Source organism: Sapajus apella, unplaced genomic scaffold (assembly GCF_009761245.1).
Source record: "Sapajus apella isolate SASKATOON/1434 unplaced genomic scaffold, GSC_monkey_1.0 scaffold187, whole genome shotgun sequence".
Classification (NCBI taxonomy): Eukaryota; Metazoa; Chordata; class Mammalia; order Primates; family Cebidae; genus Sapajus; species Sapajus apella.
The window spans coordinates 59,349-70,460 of record NW_022437127.1 but is presented as its reverse complement, the minus strand read 5'-3'; the positions used below and the strand labels follow the sequence as shown (position 1 = coordinate 70,460).

At 43.1% G+C, this 11,112-nt stretch overlaps 2 pseudogenes; one reads left to right on the top strand and one right to left on the bottom strand.

The window, feature by feature from the left end:
• Positions 1–5,007: 5,007 nt before the first annotated feature.
• Positions 5,008–5,877, bottom strand: LOC116543411 (annotated as a pseudogene).
• Positions 5,878–7,152: 1,275 nt separating this feature from the next.
• LOC116543408 lies at positions 7,153–8,175 on the top strand (annotated as a pseudogene).
• The last annotated feature ends 2,937 nt before the right edge of the window (positions 8,176–11,112 follow it).

The following is an 11,112-nucleotide window of genomic DNA, read 5'->3' as shown; positions in this document are numbered from 1 at the left end:
GTGTAGTCTCTGACGCGTGCCGTGACGGGGGATGTGTAGTCTCTGACAGGTGCTGTGATAACCTAGATAATTTCAGTTGTCTTCTTTCCACTGTTGTCTCTTTTGCTTTTCCATGGATTCCCACACCCCTCCCCCATCAGGACACATATCCGTGGCTCTGACACTCTCCCCTGCTGGCTTTCCCAGGAGCCCAGAGCATTAACCAGGCTTCAGGACAGAGGATAGACTGAGTGCCTTTCACATTCTCCTTTGGTAGGTGACTTCTCCCTGCTGTCTAATAGGGAATTTGTTTCTTACCATGGCCTCTCTCTCTCATTTGTCCTATTTTTCTAAATATTTTTCAAATTGCAATGGACCAGAATAACGACTATAATGTTAATTCAATATCTTTCACATCCTTATGTAATAAAATCTTCCAAAAGATTTTTGTTTAGAAATATAGGCATTTATGTTATTTGTAATATACTTTATGTATATTTGGTGTGTATGTTAAACAGAATGGAGATATATATAAGCAATATGTATATATGATAGTTTTATAAATATCCTGTGTTTAGTCTAATTCTATTCTCTCATATGTTCATTTAATGTTGATTTTCCTTGATTTTTAGAATCTCCCCCATCCCAAAATACAGCCTGTATCCAGTGTGATTTCCTTGCCTTTGCCTTATCTACCTAGAAGCGATTTATATTTATTAATCCTAAGTTTCTTAAATACGTTTGTCAATTGGGATTGCTTTTTCCTCCTGGCCATCTTGTCATTACTGGGTGATGCATAAAAGATCAACAATAAATAAAATACCAGAATGTCTCTTTGCTTTCCCTCTACCCATTGGACTTTCTTGTCCAAGGCTGTTTTTCTTATCTGATGTTTCTCTTGGGCGGAAGTGAAAATCACAGTAAGATCATGGATGACAGTGGGGTTTTTTTGGCTGTAGTTTTAAAAGCTGCATTTAGAGTCTTCTCTTGGAAAGAAGAACCCTCCCCAGTTGAAGAGTGAAGCTCTTGAAAACTCAGCCGGCAAAAAAAAGAAGAGTGTCAAGTCATTGGCCACACTCATGCCTCAAGTGTTCTAAAACCAAAGATGATCAAGAGAAAACTGCTGTTCAGCAAGTGGATACTGGTGTGCAGATTCCCTGGCCTAGCATAGGGTGCAGAGGTAATCACATCTGTGGCTCTTAGCTGCACTCACTCTTATTTCTGTCTATGATGACAGCTCATTCTCCCACTGCTTTTCTCTTTCCTGTTTTTTTCTCTCCACAAGCTGCTGTAGCCTCTGTCTGGTCTTACCTCTGTCCTGTGGTCTACTACCCGGCCAGGCCCTTCTGGTCCCCATTGCCTGTTTGGTCTCTGAACTCAGCTGTGTTCCCACTGCTGCTGTCCTGAGAGTCCCTCTCACAGCCGCAGGAGAGCCCAGCCTCCTTGACCCCCTTCAAGTGCATCATGTGAGCTGCTAAACACAGAGTTCTTTGCCTAGAATCACACACTTGCTTGAGTAATTTGCTTTTTCTTCCTGCACCCCCAACTCCATTGTCTTTTTCTGCAGGGAGCATGACGTTAATACATCATTTACACACAGATTTTCCTCCTGGGATAGGATTTGAGCAAACAAAGTCAACTTTTAATCCTCCTCTTGTATATGTGAAAGATAAGTGTTAAAACTGAGCACAAAGAACCCCAAATTAAAAGCTAAATTAGAACCTGAGTGCAGGGAAGAGTTTCCTACTGGCCTGGAGTCAGGTTTGTCTTCAGCTCTGAATGGGCAACCTTATGCCAACATGGGTGAAGTTTCCAGGGACTCAGTGTCTGCTCCTTCTGGACTCACTTAGCTGACATTAACTGGAGGAATATGACATTCAAAAGGGACATCAGTCCAAAGGTAGATGAGCAGGGCAGGACTTCAAATCTGCGTATAGATCATGAGGTGCATTCTCATCTCCTTTTTTTTTTTTTTTTGTGGCCTCCTCATTTTAATTATCCTCATTTTCTGTTATGAGGAAAAAAAGCTTCTTGCACAGTATGGTATATTTGCGAAGCTCAAAATAACATTTACATCCTAAGAATCTATTAGTTTTTATAACAGGACCTGTCTTTTCAGCTCATGTCAGATTTTGCATAATTTATAATATATTCTTCCATCAGTTGTGTTTTATCTATGAACCGACACCAAGACATTATAGACTGCTCACAATAATTCAACGCAGATGTAACAGCTTTCCTCCCCTGCGCTGCCCCCCGCCCCGTTCTTCCAATCATGACCTGGTTTGCATGGATTCTTTGTTCACTGCTCAAACCATTCACACAGAATGGAATAAAACTTTACTCTTTTTAAATTCCACACATAAACGAGATGCCGAAAAAGCCCTTGCCGTCTCTGACAGAGAAGCAGAGCAGCTCTGTTTCATGAACAGCAGCACAATTAAAGCTAAAATAATATAAAAATAATTTGGAAAAAATTCCTTTTACTGTACACTTTCAAAGGAAGAAAGAGAAACAACAGTTTTGTTTTTTTTACTGCAAGCCAGAAAATATGTTTCTATTCATTTGGGCTTTGAAGTTCAGTGTACCCCACATCTGCGTGCATGTATGCGTGGCTATGTGTGTGTAATCTATGCAGCGCGGAAGCCCCTAATCTCTTCATCTAGTTTGCCTAATCATTAAGCTACTTGACCAATTATAATACCATTATGTCACATTAAACAACTTTACGTAATTGCTTCTTTGAAATGCTAGGAACATTGACACATGTATTTGGCTTATAAAGGACTGAAATTTACAGATAATATTATCCAGCTTTTTTTTTTTTTAAGAATATGGCTCTTAATAAATTGATTTTGAGTTCCAGAGCGAAGGTCCCTTTTAAACAATTTCTGAAGCTGACTCGAAGCAGGATAACTATCTTCTGATTTGGCCAAAGATATGACAAGTATTTCGAATCACTTAAAATTTCAGGGACAGGTGTGCAAGGGGCCCTTTGTTGCCGACTTTCAGCCAAATTCGCCATGAAGTTTGTTGTAGTATCGCCACTCAGCCAGCAGAGGGCACTTTGAACACCTCTACATGGTTTGGGGCCCAAATGCAGGTGATGCAGAAACAGTGTTCATCCAATATGACAGGAAGAGCCCTGCAGGTTCCTTTTGGAATTCACAAAAATATAGGAAATATGTGCTGTGCTACGGGGTTTCTTCGGAAAGTTATGAGTGTGTGTGAAGTGAAACAGGGAGGGGCATACACACCGTCTGTCGGATCTTCAGCTCACCTCTTTTCCTACTGTCTGTCTCCCTTTTCCAGCTCCCAGTGGTCCTGGGCTGGGCCTTTTACAGATACTCCAGTACCCGTTTTTACGTTGTGTGGTTGAGCGTTTACCTTTTCGGTTCTGTATTGACTCTTCCGTTCAAAAGCTCGGGGCAACTGAACAAAAGAATAGTGCTTCACACCTCATTTAAGAGTAGAAATTGCAGTTCAACTATCAGAAATGCTCTAGGGTGGAGCTGCCCCTGTGGACCTGGGCTGTCCTGTTTCCATCCTCCCAGGAACAACCTTGGGAGAGTATTCGCCCCCTTTGGTTTTGCAAACTCACTAGCCTGAGGCTGTGAAGTGAAGATAAAGTTAGTTGAAATCTAGTTGTTTACATCTGTTTTCATAAGGATGATTAAGACATCTTTGCTCTTGGGGGCTGCAGCAGGTAACGTTTCTTTAAAAGGCTCTAGTTTCTGCAAAAGCATTATTGTTCTAGATATACACCCTGTGTCTCTTTCATTTTTATCTTTTTTTTTTTTTTTTGAGACGGAGTCTTGCTCTGTTGCCAGGCTGGAGTGCAGTGGTGCAGTCTCGGCTCACTGCAACCTCTGCCTCCTGGTTTCAAGTGATTCTTCTGCCTCAGCCTCCGGAGTAGCTGGGACCACAGGCACACGCCACCATGCCCGGCTATTTTTTGTATTTTTAGTAGAGACAGGGTTTCACCATGCTGGCCAGGATGGTCTAGATCTCTTGACCTTGTGATCCGCCCACCTCGGCCTCCCAAAGTGCTGGGATTACAGGCGTGAGCCACCGCGCCCGACCCATTTTTATCTTTTCTATTGGCTCCAGTTAATGTCCATAAAGGTTAGAAAGGATTGTGTGTGTGTGCTTGCAGTTTCTAGAGTAAAAATCTTTCATCTTATAGAAATGTGACACTTAGTGAATGCATTTTTTCCTATGTGTTAACAGCCTTTGTTTGCCTTTGATTAGTCTCCTCTGCCTCTGGCTTGCTCTTGTTCTCCCTTGTCCTAGAGCTGACAGATAAAGAGGGAACGGGGTCTTCCAGCAGCAGTGCTTGGAAATGGAGGTGCACTCAGTGAGTCCTCACCCTAAAAGGATCATAAACTTACTGGGTTAAATCAACCTAATTATCCCTAAGCTGCCTTGGGTTTTGTGTTTGCTCATGTTTTGTTTTGTGTTAGCTGAACCACGTGTGATTCCTTGTGCCATTTTCTTTCATCTGTTATTTTTCTTGATGACCCTGAGCTATGGCTTCCTCCTCTGTTCCTGTAGCAGGAGTGGCTGAGGGAAACGGATCTCTCGAACACCTAATAAAGGAGGGAGGAGGGAGGAGTTTATTCAGCCGGAAGACCAGGCAGTAATTTGTGGAAAGCCCAGCTCATCTAACAAAGGAAGGTTCTGCCTTTATATAGGCTTATACTTTAGATGTTACACGTGGAAGAATCTTAGGTTCATAGTTTTAGGACTTACATGTGAAAAGGTCTCTGTTTACAGTTTCAGGAATCACATATGAAAGGGTTCCAGTTTACAGTTTTAGGACTCACATGTGAAAAGTTTTCTGGTTTGATCTTGTTTTAAGTAAAAATAGTTCCTTCTGGAGAGTTTCCCCAAGGCCTAGCCTGTTCACCTATAGGAAGGTAAAACCAGAGGCACCAGTCGGTCAACCTTTTCTTCTATCGAAATGCAGCATGATAGTCAAAGGGGAAGTTGATCTGAGAAGCCTGGTTCTCCCTCTTCATTCCAACACTATTCAGCCTCTGTTGTTTTCCTTATTTTGCCGAGTTAGGCCTCAAAGAAGAAATGGCAGAAGAGCACCAGGTAGCTGAGGAACATGAGTGCGTACCAGAAGACGTTCTGAAAGTGAGGCTAACACTGGTCATGCGGCATCCAGTAGAAGACCAGGTAGTTAGACAAAGCCCATCAGCAACTCAGTGATCAGGGACAAGGTGATGAACATGGCAAACTTCCGGGAGACTCGGAAGCCCGCCACCCGCAACGCATAGTAAGAGTACATCACGGAGTGCATGCCGTAGTTCATAGTCATGAACCCGCCTTCCCCGGCAACCATGCCTTTGTAGGCGTACCAAGAGTACAGGAGCACAGTGATGTGGTGGTACCAGTGCAGGAAGATCAGCTTCTGCTTCCTCAGAATAATGAATATTGTATCTCCTAGTTCAGGTGCTTTGTTTAGCACAAATGCATAAGCCCAGAATTTGCTGACAGGTCCATTGTAAAAACTCTGCTGCTTCAGGCCTTTGGTCATCAAAATGTACACCATATAAGCACCAGTTCAAAGAGCACCGAATGTACTGAAGACTGCCAGGGTCAGAGACCAGAGCACTAATGGCTTCCCCAGTTCCAACTTTGCTCGTCTGTTCGTTAGGTGCCGACCACCAAACATAAAGGCAGCAAACAGAGCAGAAAATAGGAAAGATTTCTTCCAGCTTTCCTGCATCCATTGGATGGCTTCATTCTAGTTGAACTGCTTTTCGAATTCATATTCTTGTAAAGTCAACACTGACATGTTCATTGGGGCTGATCTTTGGAGTCGCTCCATGTTCTCGATACAAAACAAAATAATCTGTAAAGCGCTAGGTTTCGAGTGCTCTCCTGTCTGCTTCCCCCACCCATCCCCCTAGGTCTTCCCCATGCCACTCGGTCTCTGGGGGTCCTTTCTTTCCCTGCCTCTTAGCTACATCCAGGACTGAGCCTCTCATATTCTTTTTAATTCACATATCTACTTTACAAGCCCAATTAGAGTCTAAAACACAACTCAGGTGAATCTTGAGGCCAGATAAATAAGAGAGCATTTGATGAATTAACTTTGAGAAAAGTGAGCCCAGGGGCTAGCTTTATGAGTACATAGATAATAGGCAAGAACCCACCTACAGGACAGTCTTTGCCTCAGAGCAGCCCAATTGACAAGGGAAAGCATTTAACTGAAATTGTCAGAAGAAAAACTGAAATCCATAGAGCCAGAGAGAATGAAGGCAATCACGAGAGAAATGAGGATAGGAAAGAAAAATGAGGATAGGAAAGAAAATAATGGGAAATCAGGTTGGTTCCTTGATGGTCTCTCAATCCTGCTGCCATGTAATAAGCACCTGCTGAGATTTCAATTAAGATGAATGTCTCAAACTCACATCTTGAGATTCTCATTTAAATGATCTGGGGTGTGGTTTGAACATCAGTGCCTTTAAAAAAACACTCCCATGATATTCTAATATATAACTGAAGATGAGAAGGACCACGGGTTTACTCTGACCTCAGGTCATCAGCACGGAGGTGACCACGTGTGTGGCTACTCCATACGAAAGGCTGAGTGTCCATCAAACATTAATGGGATCTGTATTCACCTCTCAACAATAGTATTTGTAGAATACACAAAAAAATCCAAGAAGAAAAACAAGAAAATGGATGGCTTAGACATTATAGTCTCTCTACTTGAAGCACACTTGCCTAATTGCGAACTTCTTATTTACGAACTTCTTATTTACAATACCTACTATATTACACATATTTAAATTTAGTAGTTTCTTTTCAGTTTTATTTATTTTAGTAGTTTCTTTTCAATTGTATGCTGAATTTTGTTGATTAGATATTGAGAATATTTCTAGAAATGACTTAAGGAGTAACCAGGTGTGGAATCAACTTCAAGGAGTTAGGAAAAATAAGTTGGGCCATGGTTTCAATCTCCATCTTTTCTTTGTGATTCCATTCAACTCTCTCCTTTTTCTTTCTTTCCTGATCCTTTTTGGAAAAACACATAATATTTCTTTTTCGTTTTTGGTATTTTTTTTTTATTTTAACCAGCCAAACAAGCAGCAGCGGCATCATATTTATTTGTAAAACTTTATTATGACCGAGCAGGAGCCAGCATCCAGGAACAGAATGAATGGAGAGTAGAAATCAGATGCTTATTCCCAAGAAAAGCAGGATTTCATTCAGCACCTGTCCCAGATCCTTAGGGTGCTGACAGGATGAGATGGGGCAGCCAGAGGCAGGAGGTCCTGTAGTACAAAGCCATTGGAGACAAATATCACCGGGGTTTGACGGTGCTCTTTCCGGGAGCTGATGGAGCCGCGGATGCTGATAGTCTCCAGCGGGCCCTGACTGTGGGCTGGTGTGTGGAACTGCTGCAAGCTTTCTTCCTGGTAGCAGATGACATCATGGATTCATCCCTCACCCACCGGGGACAGATCTGCTGGTATCAGAAGCCAGGTGTGGGTTTGGATGCCGTCAATGATGCTATCCTTCCGGAAGCATGTATTTACTGCCTGCTGAAGCTGTACTGCCGGGAGCAGCCCTCTTACCTGAACCTGATCCAGCTCTTCCTGCAGAGTTCCTATCAGACTGAGATGGGCAGACCCTGGACCTCATCACAGCCCCCCAGGGCAATGTGGATCGCCGCAGATTCACTGAAAAGAGGTACAAATCTATTGTCAAGTACAAGACGGCTTACTACTCCTTCTACCTTCCTGTAGCTGCAGCCATGTACATGGCAGGAATTGATGGCGAGAAGGAGCATGCCAATGCCAAGAATATCCTGCTGGAGATGGGAGAGTTCGTTCAGATTCAGGATGATCACCTTGACCTCTTCGGGGACCCCAGTGTGACTGGCAAAGTTGGCACTGACATCCAGGACAGCAAATGCAGCTGGCTGGTGGTCCAGTGTCTGCAATAGTCCACTCAGGAACAGTGCCAGATCCTGAAGGAAAATTACGGGCAGGAGGAGGCTGAGAAGGTGGGCCGGGTGAAGGCATTATATGAGGAGCTGGATCTGTGGGCCGTGTTCTCGCAGTATGAGGAAGACACTTACAGCCACATTATGGGTCTCATTGAACAGTACTCAGCGCCCCTGCCCCAGCTATCTTTCTGGGGCTTGCCCGCAAAGTCTGCAAGAGGAAAAAGTGACCTAGAGGCTGCAAGGGTGGGGAGAGGAGGCTCTCAATAAATAAATAATTGTGTAAAAAACTCCCCTCAAAGCTCATTACTCTTTTAGGCAAGGTTACTCAACAACTGCTAGTGACCGTTGAGATGTCCAGACTGGAGAATTTTCTCTCCCTTCTCTCCAACTTATTGAAAGGGCCCAAGGCTTTAGTTAAGTCTTAGCCCTGTGGCGGCATCTCTGCTTCTCTGTTGTAAAAGCTGGAACTCCAACGCCTGTAATCCCAGCACTTTGGGAGGCCGAAGCGGCGGATCACGAGGTCAAGAGATTGAGACCATCCTGGTCAACATGGTGAAACCCCGTCTCTACTAAAAATACAAAAAATAGCCAGGCGTGGTGGAGCATGCCTGTGGTCCCAGCTACTCGGGAGGCTGAGGCGGAAGAATCGCTTGAACCCAGGAGGCAGAGGTTGCAGTGAGCCGAGACTGCGCCACTGTGCTCCAGCCTGGTGACAGAGCAAGACTCCATCTAAAAAAAAAAAAAAAAAAAAAAAAAGTGGAACTCCAAATGCCCATTGATGATAGACTGGACAGGGAAAATGTGGCACATATACACCATGGAATATTATGCAGCCATCAAAAACGATGAGTTCGTGTCCTTTGTAGGGACATGAATGAACCTGGAAACCATCAATCTCAGCAAATTGACACGAGAACAGAAAATCGAACACCGCATGTTCTCACTCATAGGTGGGTGTTGAACAATGAGAACACATGGACACTGAGGGGAGCATCACACACTGGGGTCTGTCGGGGGCAAATAGGGGAGGGACAGCGGGGGGTGGGTAGTTGGGAAGAGATAGCATTGGGAGAAATGCCAGATATAGGTGATGGGGAGGAAGGCAGCACATCACACTGCTATGTGTGTACCTATGCAACAATCTTGCATGTTCTTCACATGTACCCCAAAACCTAAAATGCGATTTAAAAAAAAGGTGGAACTGGATGTAGATGTGCTGTGAGGTCCCTGCTGCTTCTTACACCCAGGGTTTTTCCCATGGTTCTGCCCACCCTTCCCTAAGAGACTAAGATATATAGTTGTAAGGACGCGGGTTTCTCTGCAAAGGGTCCTCTCCTGCAGCTCTCTGTTTCTGAGCTTTTATGGTTGATGCTGAGCACGTACTCACTGAGAGGTGTCAAAAGCCATCACTCTGCTCGAGAGAGAGGGGATCATGAAAAAAAAGAGGCTGATGTTACCAGCTGCTGGCTGGGCAGAGATGAGGTTTCTATATCCTTTACTTTAAGCTGACTTGGGGTTCAGGGATGTTTTCCTTTTACCTGTGGATGGCACTTGCCCCTTCAGCCAGCCTGAGGCTCACCCTTCAGCTCACCCTCCTAGCAGGAGCTCAGTTTGCCCCTGGGCCATCACCACTTAGCAATCCCTCTAGACTCACCCATTAGCAGGACCTGACAAAGATACTTACTTGATCTTTTTCTCTCTCCTGCAGATACGAAATGCTGCTAAGATAATGAAAGGATGTCAGAAAAAGCAGATTTTTCATTTGATGGAAAAAACTAAAAGAGCAAAATAATGGAACTCTCAAAGACAATGGGGGAGAGATCCTTGGCTGAGGATCGTATTTCGGAACCACCGACTGTTTTTGACAAGTTTCAACTCACTAGGCTCCCTTGGTTAGTGAAGCCACAGTCCTTTAGCCTCCAATTGATATCAATACTTAGGAAGACCAAAGCCAGATGGACAGACAGCACTGAGGAGCCTTAGCCCTGCTCCTCTCAATGTTCATCCTGTAGAGAACAGGAGTCAGGAAATGGTGGCAGGAGACAGCATGTCAAAAGGGACTCTGCAGCTGCAGAGTATGAAAAAACGTCATGTTCTTGTTGAAAATGTTTAACCTGGGTTTCATGAGAGGCAATCGCCAGACAACTGCAGAATATAGAACACTGCGCCAGACAACTGACCTGTCTCCTTCAAACCATCCATGTCACCATGAATCACACCACAAAAAGGGGAAGAGACATTTTGGGTTGAAAAAGAGTCAAAAGATAATGTTATTTTGAAGCCAAAGTGTCTCCTCACCTTTTTGTTGTTGTCATTGATGGTGGTGACATGGGCTTGTTTGTAGAGGACAGGTCAGCTGTCTGGCTCAATGGTCTATAATCTGAAGTTGTCTGAAATTGTTTTCATGATTAAATTCAGCTGAAAAGTTTTGCTGGGAACACTGCAGAGTCAATGCTGTGAGCTTCCTACCTCAGCCCATCTGCAGGCAGGGGAGGTCCAGTTTCTCCATCACTATTATTGTGATACTAAGATGGTCACTTGGTTAAGGAGGGGTCTAGGAGATCTGTCCCTTTTAGAGACACCTTATTTATAATGAAGTAATTGGGAAAGTGGTTTTTAAAAGTATAAATATCCTGTATTCTAATGCTCATCCTCTAAACATATTATCATTCATTAATCGTCACTGCCTATGTCAATTATTATATTCATATCTCTACACTGGAAATTTTCTATTTCAATTTTTACCGTAGCTTTGTTTTTGGTAGTTTCTATTGTTAAAAAAAATTCCTTGCCTAGGTTTTAATTATTGTCCAAAGTTAATTTTAATCTTTACAATGAAAATTATTTGTCTATTACTCTGGACTGGTGGATTGTTTTTTACATTCAGTGTTATCATCTTTTATTACACTGATTGGTTTTGGTGGGTAATGATGTGAATAAAAACATTTTTATTTCCTTTTTTTATTTTCTAAAATCTTCCACATTGTCGACTATGTTTACCATATGTAGCAGATTGTATTTACATTTCTCTGTTCTAGTTATTTGTATTCTTCATGAGTTTGTGTGTGTGTCTGCGTGTGTCTTTGACATTTAAGAAGGGTGGTGTCGCTCATGGGTAATATTGTGCTAAAAATGTTTTTTTTTTTTTTTTTTTTTTTTTTTTT